The sequence below is a fragment of the Mauremys reevesii genome, linkage group 3, assembly GCF_016161935.1.
Source record: "Mauremys reevesii isolate NIE-2019 linkage group 3, ASM1616193v1, whole genome shotgun sequence".
In the NCBI taxonomy this organism is placed as follows: Eukaryota; Metazoa; Chordata; order Testudines; family Geoemydidae; genus Mauremys; species Mauremys reevesii.
In genome coordinates this window covers 17,843,406-17,853,178 of record NC_052625.1, presented here as the reverse complement: position 1 = coordinate 17,853,178, position 9,773 = coordinate 17,843,406, and the positions used below count along the sequence as shown (strand labels likewise).

At 44.1% G+C, this 9,773-nt stretch overlaps 1 long non-coding RNA gene across 1 annotated transcript in view; it reads left to right on the top strand.

Moving 5' to 3' along the window:
- Positions 1 to 1,766: 1,766 nt before the first annotated feature.
- LOC120401876 overlaps positions 1,767 to 9,773 on the top strand; it is a 189,880-nt gene continuing 181,873 nt past the window's right edge. The window contains exon 1 of the long non-coding RNA XR_005596805.1: positions 1,767 to 1,884. This is a non-coding gene — a long non-coding RNA (uncharacterized LOC120401876). The remainder of the gene's footprint in view (positions 1,885 to 9,773) is intronic.

The window sequence follows — 9,773 nt, the reverse complement described above, 5'->3', positions numbered from 1 at the left end:
GCCCATCCACTACAGACCCCTCCCACCGCCCCTCATTACACCCACCCCTGACTGCACACACACCCCACTACCCATCCACTACAGACCCCTCCCACCCCTCATTACACCCACCCCTGATTGCACACCCCTCCCACTATCCATCCACTACAGACCCCTCCCACTGCCCCCTCATTACACCCACCCCTGATTGCACACCCCTCCCACTACCCATCCACTACAGATCCCACCCACTGCCCCCTCATTACACCCACCCCTGATTGCACACCCCTCCCACTGCCCCCTCATTACACCCACCCCTGACTGCACACCCTCCCACTACCCATCCACTACAGACCCTCCCACTGCCCCTCATTACACCCACCCCTGACTGCACACCCCTCCCACTGCCCCCTCATTACACGCACCCTGACTGACTGCACACCCTCCCACTACCCCCTCATTACACCCACCCCTGACTACACACCCTCCCACTGCCCCTCATTACACCCACCCCTGACTGCACACCCTCCCACTACCCATCTACTACAGACCCCTCCCACTGCCCCCTCATTACACCCACCCCTGATTGCACACCCCTCCCACTACCCATCCACTACACACCCCTCCCACTGCCCCCTTATTACACCCACCCGAGTACACACCCCTCCCACTACCCATCTACTACAGACCACTCCCACTGCCCCCTTATTATACCCTGCTCCCCTCATGACAGACCCCTTCCCTCACTACAGATCCATCCCACTGCCCCCTCATTACATACCCCTCCTTTAACGATCTTGGGGTTCATTACATAACAAACTAGTGAATGAAACTTTATTAAAACAAACTAGAAAGCATCTCTGGTGAACTGCTGCACACAGCCGTGTGGTATTCCCAACCCCATGGGTGCCAGGTTTGTATAATTTTTGATGGTGCCCAGAACGGGTCCAAGCAGAACTGTCCCGACCATAGGATGGACTGGGGCAACTGGCCTGGGCCCTGTGCTTTGGGGAGCCCTGCCCTTCAGGGGGATACAGGGTCCAGGCAGAGCTGTCTCGTCCATAGGACGGACTAGGGCAACCACCCCAGGCCTTGTGCTTCAGGGGGATGTAGGGTCCAGGGCAGCCTGGGGGCTTAGTTGGGGGCCTGGTGCTGGCAGCAGTGAGTGACCTAGCCCCGTCTACTCTGCTCCATTCTGCCCTGCCCCGCCGGCTCCTGGCATGGCTCGAGGGAGGGGGTGGAAGCCAGAAAGAGGCAAAGTGGAGGCTTGGGGGAAGGTGTGGAATGGAGGTGGGTCACTCGCTCTTGCCAGTGCCAGGCCCCTCACTAACCCCAGGCCACTCTGGACCCTGTGTCCCCCTGAAGTGTGAGGCCCCACAAAGCATGGTAAGCCCAAACAAACATTGGTGGAGCTGGGCCTATGTTCCTAAATATTGGTGGAGCACGGGCCCATATAACTCACCGCCTATGCCCAACCCCTGCCTCTGAGGCACATCTCCAAATGCCTATGTTCATAATAGGGTCCCTTATGCCTGAGCATTTCTAAATTATAATCTTCTACAGACATATCTCTACATCTCCTCTCACTACAAACTCCTCCCACAGGCACGCCTTTCACTACAGATCCCTCCCACTGGCCTTCCCCTCACTACAGACCCCTCCCACTGCCCACCCCCTCATTACACACCCCTCCCTTCACTTTATTAGGAATCATATTGTGTGTAGTGATTTGAATAGATCTCTCTGTCTTAGGTATTTTAAGGTACCTATTATCTAAGCACTTAGGAAATAGGTAGAGGTATTTAGTGGCTGGGTGCACTAGCTTTGCCAGTGTGAGCTCAAATTTTAGATTGCCAGCTGTGCCCTGTGTAACTGTGGTTCTCCAGTGTCTAACCAAGCCAGACAGTGAGTATGAATGTTCTTACTAAGCAAGTAAATTTATTGTAATGTCTTGTATGTCATACATCACAAACTGGATACTTCTTTGTGACAACTCTTCCGACCCCACCTCTACTGCCTGCAAAAAATTAAACCGGAAGTATAAGCATCTCTACCAAACATACAGTTCAAGGAATAAATTGCTTGTATTTTGGTGGAATGTCCAGTTAGGATTTCATTTAATCAGTTTGGAATAATCTTTTTAAAAGGATCAATTTCCTTATAGTGCAAAACTAGTGGGTGTTAGTTAAGGGTCTGGAATATGAAAAGTTTAAAACCTTTAAAAGAGTGATTCCCCAGCACTGGTTGGGTAAATTGTGAATGCTTCCATTCCCACCCTATGCCCTAGGCAAACAATGTTTTTTTTTCCCAGTTCTCCAGTCTCATGAGCACAATTAAAACCAATGGAAAGCTTTTAAGCAGAGGAACAATAAGTACCGTATTATGTATCAAATGAAAAAACATGTATTATGTGTATGGTTAAGGTTGCATACTTAATTTCAAAAACTTGGGACATTTAAAAGTTGAAGTTCTCTGGACAACTCAGTTACATTGCACATACTGAATATAAAGTGTGGCCAAAAGTTTTGTTGTTGTTTTTTTTTAAAAAGGTTCCTAATGTTAGGCTCCAAAATCTATATTTAGGCATCTAAAATAAGGCCCCAGTCTTGGAATCAGATCTATATGGCAGACACAGGCATAAGTCCAGAGTAAAGCTATTTAAATTTTTTTTGGCCCTCTGCTTTAGCATATCCATTTTTAAAATCCATTATGCTTCATATGGGTGCAGGAGTTGCCTGTGTGGCTCTATTAAGATGTACATTGAAAATGTGTTGCATGCTTTTTGGTTTGGAGAAAAAAGAAAAATGAGAAGATGCTCTATATACCTTAATATGTATTAACTAAGGCTGTCAAGCAATTAAAAAATTAATAGTGATTAATTGTGCAATTAATCGCATTGTTAAACAATAATAGAATATCATTTATTTAAATATTTTGGATATATATTTTCAAATATAATGATTTCAATTACAACACAGAATACAAAGTGTACAGTGCTCACTTTATATTTTGATTATCAGCATGGAAGCATGTTCTCTGGAATGGTGGCCGAAGCATGAAGGGGCATATGAATCTTTAGTATATCTGGCACGTAAATACCTTGCAACACCAGCTACAAAAGTGCCATGTGAACGCCTGTTCTCACTTTCAGGTGACATTGTAAATAAGAAGCACTCAGCAGTATCTCCTGTAAATGTAAACACACTTGTTTGTCTTAGCAATTGGCTGAACAAGAAGTAGGACTGAGTGACTTGTAGGCTATAAAGTTTTGCATTGTTTTGTTTTTGAGTGCAGTTATGTAAAAAAAATCTACATATGTAAGTTACATTTTCACAATAAAGAGATTGCACTACTGTACTTATATGAGGTGAATTGAAAAATACTATTTCTTTTATCATTTTTACAGTGCAGATCTTTGTAATACAAAATAATAATGTAAAGTGAGCTCTGTACATTTTGTATTCTGTGTTGTAATAGAAATCAATATATTTGAAAATGTAGAAAAACATCCAAAAAATAAATTTCAATTGGCATTCTATTGTTTAACAGTGCGATTCATCGTGATTTTTTTTTAATCACAGTTAATTTTTTTGAGTTAATCGCGTGAGTTAACTGCGATGAATCAACAGCCCTAATTTGAACCCAAGCACACCTTGGAGGGTTATAATTTGCAGCTATAACAAAATGCTGTCAGAAGCAAAAGTTATTTACTAGAGAGTGCAATGAGTTGAAGTACACTGTTTTGCTGTATATTGATAATAGTATTTTGCAGAATTACAAAAGAATCTGGCAAATTGAGACTGTTAATCCACAAATCTGAAAAGTCTTACCAAAAACCTTGCTGTCTCACCCCACTTCTTACTGACGACCTAGTGACCACTGCAGAGTACTGTAATGAGGTTGTATTACTTCATACTACAGTTCATTTACTAGTATATGCTGAAGTATTGTCATAATTAAAACTAAATTACACCTGTCAAATTAAATGAGCACTGTGAATTTTCTGATGCAGTTTCCTTGATTCCCATCCTCCCGTAGTGTTTGTTCACTTACTAGCTAATTCACAAAATGTGATTATTCACATTGCATCTATTAGACATTAGTGAGGTTTTACTCTTACAGTAAAATGACTTTAAAAAGAAAATGTCATGATGTACAACTTGTTCTGCATGAGTGATCTTGTTACATCAGTCTCAACATATGCAAAGTTGAGTTTCCAAGAACTGGGGGTGGGAGAGGGAAGGGATTCTTATGCAGTAAAGCTGAACAGGTCTATGAAGGAAAAACAGTTTCCTAATGAATTAAAGTAGCATGTGTATCTTATTGCACTTTGAGAAATCAGCTCTGAGCCTGATTCTGATTATTCAGTTAAGAAATGTAGTAGTGGGAGTCTGTGATGTTGAAAGGTTTCTCTGTGGAGTGATAGCCTCAAGGAGGAAGGAGTTTGAGTTTCCTTGTCATGATACTAGCAGTTGGATCATGGCTAATTGTGGTAAGGCTCTGTTCCAGGGAATAGCAACAAAATCTTAGAGCTGTGCTAAGTTCTGAGACCTAGTTCCAAATCAAGAGGGATAAATAATGGAGGCGACTGAATGAATAATAAAGTTATGTGAGTTTTAATAGTGTGCTGTCTGAGAACTTTTAGAACATTTTTTACAAGAGACAAAGAAAAGATTTTAAGGATCTAAAATAAAAACAAATAGACTTGAAGACCAGAGGAGATTCATAATGAAACCCAAAAAATATAACATGAGCCTTGAAAATATGAGTGTAAAACACCCTCTTGTCTAAGATGCTTGTGGAAAAGAGCACAGAACCTTAACTGAAAATGTTTGTTTTAAGGCTTATGAGGAAAGATGTACATGTGATAAGTGCAGTATTTCAAAATCTTCTAACAAATTAAATTAGTCCAGTTAACAAAGGCATGGCAGTGACTTCAGATTATAGCTCAGTTTCCATTGTAAACCTGATTTTGACCTTCACAGGCCAACTAAATTTGAAAACACCCCAAATCCTCTTATTTTCAGATAACTTCTGAGAGAGAGAGAATCATAGAATATTAGGGTTAGGAAGGACCTCAAAGCAGGACCAATCCCCAGACAGATTTTTACCTCAGTTTCCTAAATAGCCCCCTCAAGGATTGAACTCCCAACCCTGGGTTTAGCAGGCCAATGCTTAAACCACTGAGTTTTCCCTCTCCCGAATTATGCTGTTGTGTTTGCCAGAAATGGAACCCAGGTCAACTGCTTGGAAGGCAGCTATGCTAACCACTATACCACCAACGCAAGATTCTGAAGTTGATTTGACAGACTAATTCTGCTATATAAGATTTTGAAAAAAATTGATGTCAATTTAACTTTGTGAAATATCTTCTAACTTCTTCTGTAAAAATATGTTTAATCTAGTTAGGAACTTCAGATTTTACCCAACTTTATCAGAATGATGAATAATACAAAATTTGTGTAGATGTTAACTATGTAGATTTGTGAAACCCTTACTGCTCTGCCTGATTCGAACAGAGGTCACAAGCGTCACCAAAGTCCAGGGTGAGTTTGAAAGTCACATCAGACAAACCACATAGGTTTAAGGAACAAATTCTGTTCGTGCAGTTCATGGTGTATGTGAAGTTTGTTCCCATCTGTCTTAAGACTCTCTAAGGCACCTGTCACTGTCAGATAAATAGCTCATTCAGATTCAAGGGGTAAAATACCGGCTCTTGAATTTTGTGATTGATATCATTAAGGTCAGGATTGCACCTACGGAGTTATATACTTTGTTGGCAGGGAACTTGATTCAGACATTATATTGTCTTTTTTCATAGAGCAGCTTGTATTGTTTTATACTACCGTATATCCATAACTATAGTAAAATATGGTCTCACTCTAATAAAATAAAATATAAGATACAGCAAGTGTCCACATATCAGTTCTATTATAAAATACTGGCTTTACCACATAGGATAAGATTAGTGTCCAAAAACAGGCTACTCATTCTGATCTTCCTGATTCTGCTATCTTTCTAACCTTAAGGCCAGATTCATTGCATGGAGCTAGGGTTGCCAACTTTCTATCTGGACAAAACCGAACACCCTAGCCCCGCCCCTTCCCCGAGACCCCGCCCCCCTCACTACATTCCCCTCCCTTGGTGGCTCGCTCTCCTGCACCCTCACTCACTTTCACTCGGCTGGGGCAGGGGCTTGGGGTGCGGAAGAGGGTGAGAGCTCTCACTGGGGGTGCGGGCTCTGGGGTGGGGCCAGAAATGAGGGGTTCAGGGCGTGGGAGGGGGCTCTGGGCTGGGGCAGAGAGTTGGAGTGTGGGAGGGGGTACAGGCTCTGGGCTTTGGGTATGGGTTCTGGGGTGGGGCCAGGGATGAGGGACTTGGGGTGCAAGAGAGGGCTGTAGGTTTAGGGAGGCTCAGGGTGTGGGCTTACCTCAGGCGGCTCCCAGTTAGCGGCACAGCGGGGGCACTAAAGCATGCTCCCTGCCTGTCCTGGCTCCACCCTGTGCCCAGGAAGTGGCCAGCAGGTCCAGCTCCTAGGTGGGGGGGATCAGGAGGCTCTGCACTCTGCTCTTGCCCGCAGGCACCGCTGCCCCCATAGCTCCCATCGGTCGCGGTTCCCAGCCAATGGGAGTGTGGAGTCAGTGCTCAGGGTGGGGGCGGTGTACGGAGCCTTGTGGCCCTCTACCTAGGAGCTGGGCCTGCTGGCAGCTTCCAGGGCACAGCACGGTACCCGGACAGGTAGGGACTAGCCTGCCTTAGAGCTGCAGCACCACTGACCAGACTTGTAATGGCCCGTTCGGCAGTGCTGACCGGAGCCACCAGGGTCACTTTGTGACTGGGCCTTCTGGTCGAAAACTGGACGCCTGGCAACCCTACATGGAGCCCTCAGTAATTTTGTAGTATTACTAGGCACTGCAGTCTTTGATGCTTACGTGGATCCAGTGTAGTTATAAACTATTTGGTTGGCTACCTAATGCCTCCTTAAAGGTATGATTCTACTCTACCCCACTTCCTTCCATATATGATCATCAGCTTTTAGGGAGTAATGTCAGGGGAGACAGTGTCTCCCTAAAGTACTAGCAGAGGGCACAACCTGAGACCTGGGGAGAATGAACTATGTTGCTGAAAACTGAATCTAAAACAGAGTGGGTCAGCTTGTAAGAGCCATCAGGCTAAAGACCCTCCCTAGATCAATTTTGGGGCAGAGACAGGAGAGAGACTCCCCACACCAAAAATGTTGTATTTTTCATTTTTTAACTGCAAGAGGAGGAACTCAGTCCCTTCTGTCATTATTTCAAAAGGCTTCAGTAAGCTATGCAGATCTAGTGGCAGGTTAAACTCCATGTAAGGGAGCAGACAGCTTATTGCCATGAATTCTCCACTTTCTGTACCACCCCCCCCCCCAACAGTTGCAGGACTCACCTGTGCAACAGGTGCAGATGTAACTATCATCTGAGATCTTCACAACCTTGAATCTCACAACACCTCTGTGAGGCAGGACAGTGCTATTATCTCCATCTTATAAATATGAAATCCAGGCACAGACAGACAAAGTGACTTGGCCTATCATCACAGGAAGACGATGGTAGATTAGGGACTTAAACTGAAGTCTCAGGTCAATTCCTTAAACACTGGACCATCCATCCTCATCCACTAGTGAACTCATTGTTTCCAAGGTTGGTTAGCCTGCCACATAAAAACTTTATGAAGCCCTCTAGGAGCTTTGTGTTTCTTAAAACAATGCACAGCTTGCCGTTAGTTTCCTCCTTAGTGAGCAACACGCAATGGAGTGATCTAACTTTCACACTGAGTGTCAATGAACCAAAGGAGGTTGCTTGTTTGTGCCAATTTCTCTTTTGTTCTTCTCCCATCCTGGATTTGTGAATGCCCATCCTCCTCCAGGCACAACCTTTGTTGATAATTGGTCGCTACCATGTTATTTACTGGGTAGAGACAGATTATAAATCTCTTCTAATCACGATAGACCAAAATTCTTTTGTAAACACTTGCTAGAATCCATAAGCAGGATAGACGTTTTTCACACATTTTGTACTGAATGCATAATTAGTCACACACCATATTGATGTTCTATTTATAGTTTATAAATGGTTAATAGATGGCTAATCGCTGTTTTAATGAATAGTTATCAGCAACATATTGGCTTGTTATAACTGTCCCTTTAATCATCTATAACACCTTCCACTGATTTTCTTAGAACCATCTCAAATAAATACGTATCTCTAATATGCATATAACATCCATTAATAATGTATTAACCATTTATAAATAGAACCTAATGTAAAGTGTGATTAGATTATGCAAACAGGCTACAAACCAGGAAAATTTCTAGATTATGCAAATACAGGGCTACCGGTGAGCACTCTTACCCAACGGCAAATTATTGTATTACAACAGATGTATAGTACACACCATTTTAGAAATGTCATTTGCCTGCATCAGCATTTAAAATAATATACATTGTCCCACTTCAGATAAAAGGAAAAGAAAGCCTGTATGAAAGATCTGGAAAAATGGTTACTTTCTGGAGGTGAGTTATTAGAAAGTCCATGCTGCTTTAGTCAGTGTAGAGACTGTGACGGGTTGCCGCCACTTTAAGATACCACCTGATGTGCTGGGATACCACTGAGCTTGCCTGTTCTGCCAGCCAGGTCACCCTTTTTACCTGTCTTGCTGAGCCAGGCTGTTAAGCCTCCTCCAGCACACACACAGGCAGGGCCACACCCAACTGCAGAACGACACAGACACTGAGATCAGCTCCGGGGACTCAGCACTCAGGTGTCCACCTCCCTTGGGGTGCAGACCCAAAGGTATATTATGAAATCCACCTCCTCCCTTAATGAGGAAAAAGGTATGCAGAACCTCTTGCCCTTCCCCCCCTAGTTATGAATTGCACAAACGGGGTTATATTATAAACAAGAAATAAGTTTATTAACTATAAAGGCAGATTTTAAGTGGTTAAATGAGTAGCAAACAGAACAAAGCATATTACTAAGCAAATAAAACAAAACACACAAACTAAGCTTGTTTCACTAAAGAAATCGGTTAACATTTTTATCTGATGAAGTGGGTTCTAGCCCATGAAAGCTTATGCCCAAATAAATTTGTTAGTCTCTAAGGCAGTGGTTCTCAAACTAGGGCTGCCGCTTGTTCAGGGAAAGCTCTGGTGGGTCAGGCTGGTTTCTTTACCTGCCGCGTCCGCAGGTTTGGCCGATCATGGCTCCCACTGGCCGCAGTTCGCCGCTCCAGGCCAATGGGGGCTGCAGGAAGCGGTGCGGGATGAAGGACGTGCTGGCTGCCCTTCCTGCAGCCCACATTGGCCTGGAGCGGCAAACCGCAGCCCGTGGGAGCCGCAATTGGCTGAACCTGCGGACGCGGCAGGTAAACAAACCAGCCCAGCTCACTAGGGGCTTTCCTTGAACAAGTGGCAGCCCTGGTTTGAGAACCACTGCTCTAAGGTGCCACAAAGACGCCTCGTTGTTTTTGGTTACAAATAATAATTTCTCACCCTAGATATTGTTGCAGGCAGATTACAGAAAGTCTTGAAAGGCAGCTGCACTGGTCTCCAGCTTGAGACCTCAGGTATTATTACTCACAAGCTAGATGCCTTTCCAGTTTGGGCTCAACACTCTCCCCCTCCCAGTTCAGTTCTTGCTTCCAGGTGTTTTTTCAGTGTCTCTTTGGGTGGGGAGGCAGAGGAGAACCCCAATGATGTCACTCCCCTGCCTTATATAGCTCTTGTGTATGGCAGGAACCCTTTGTCTCCCTGTGGAAGA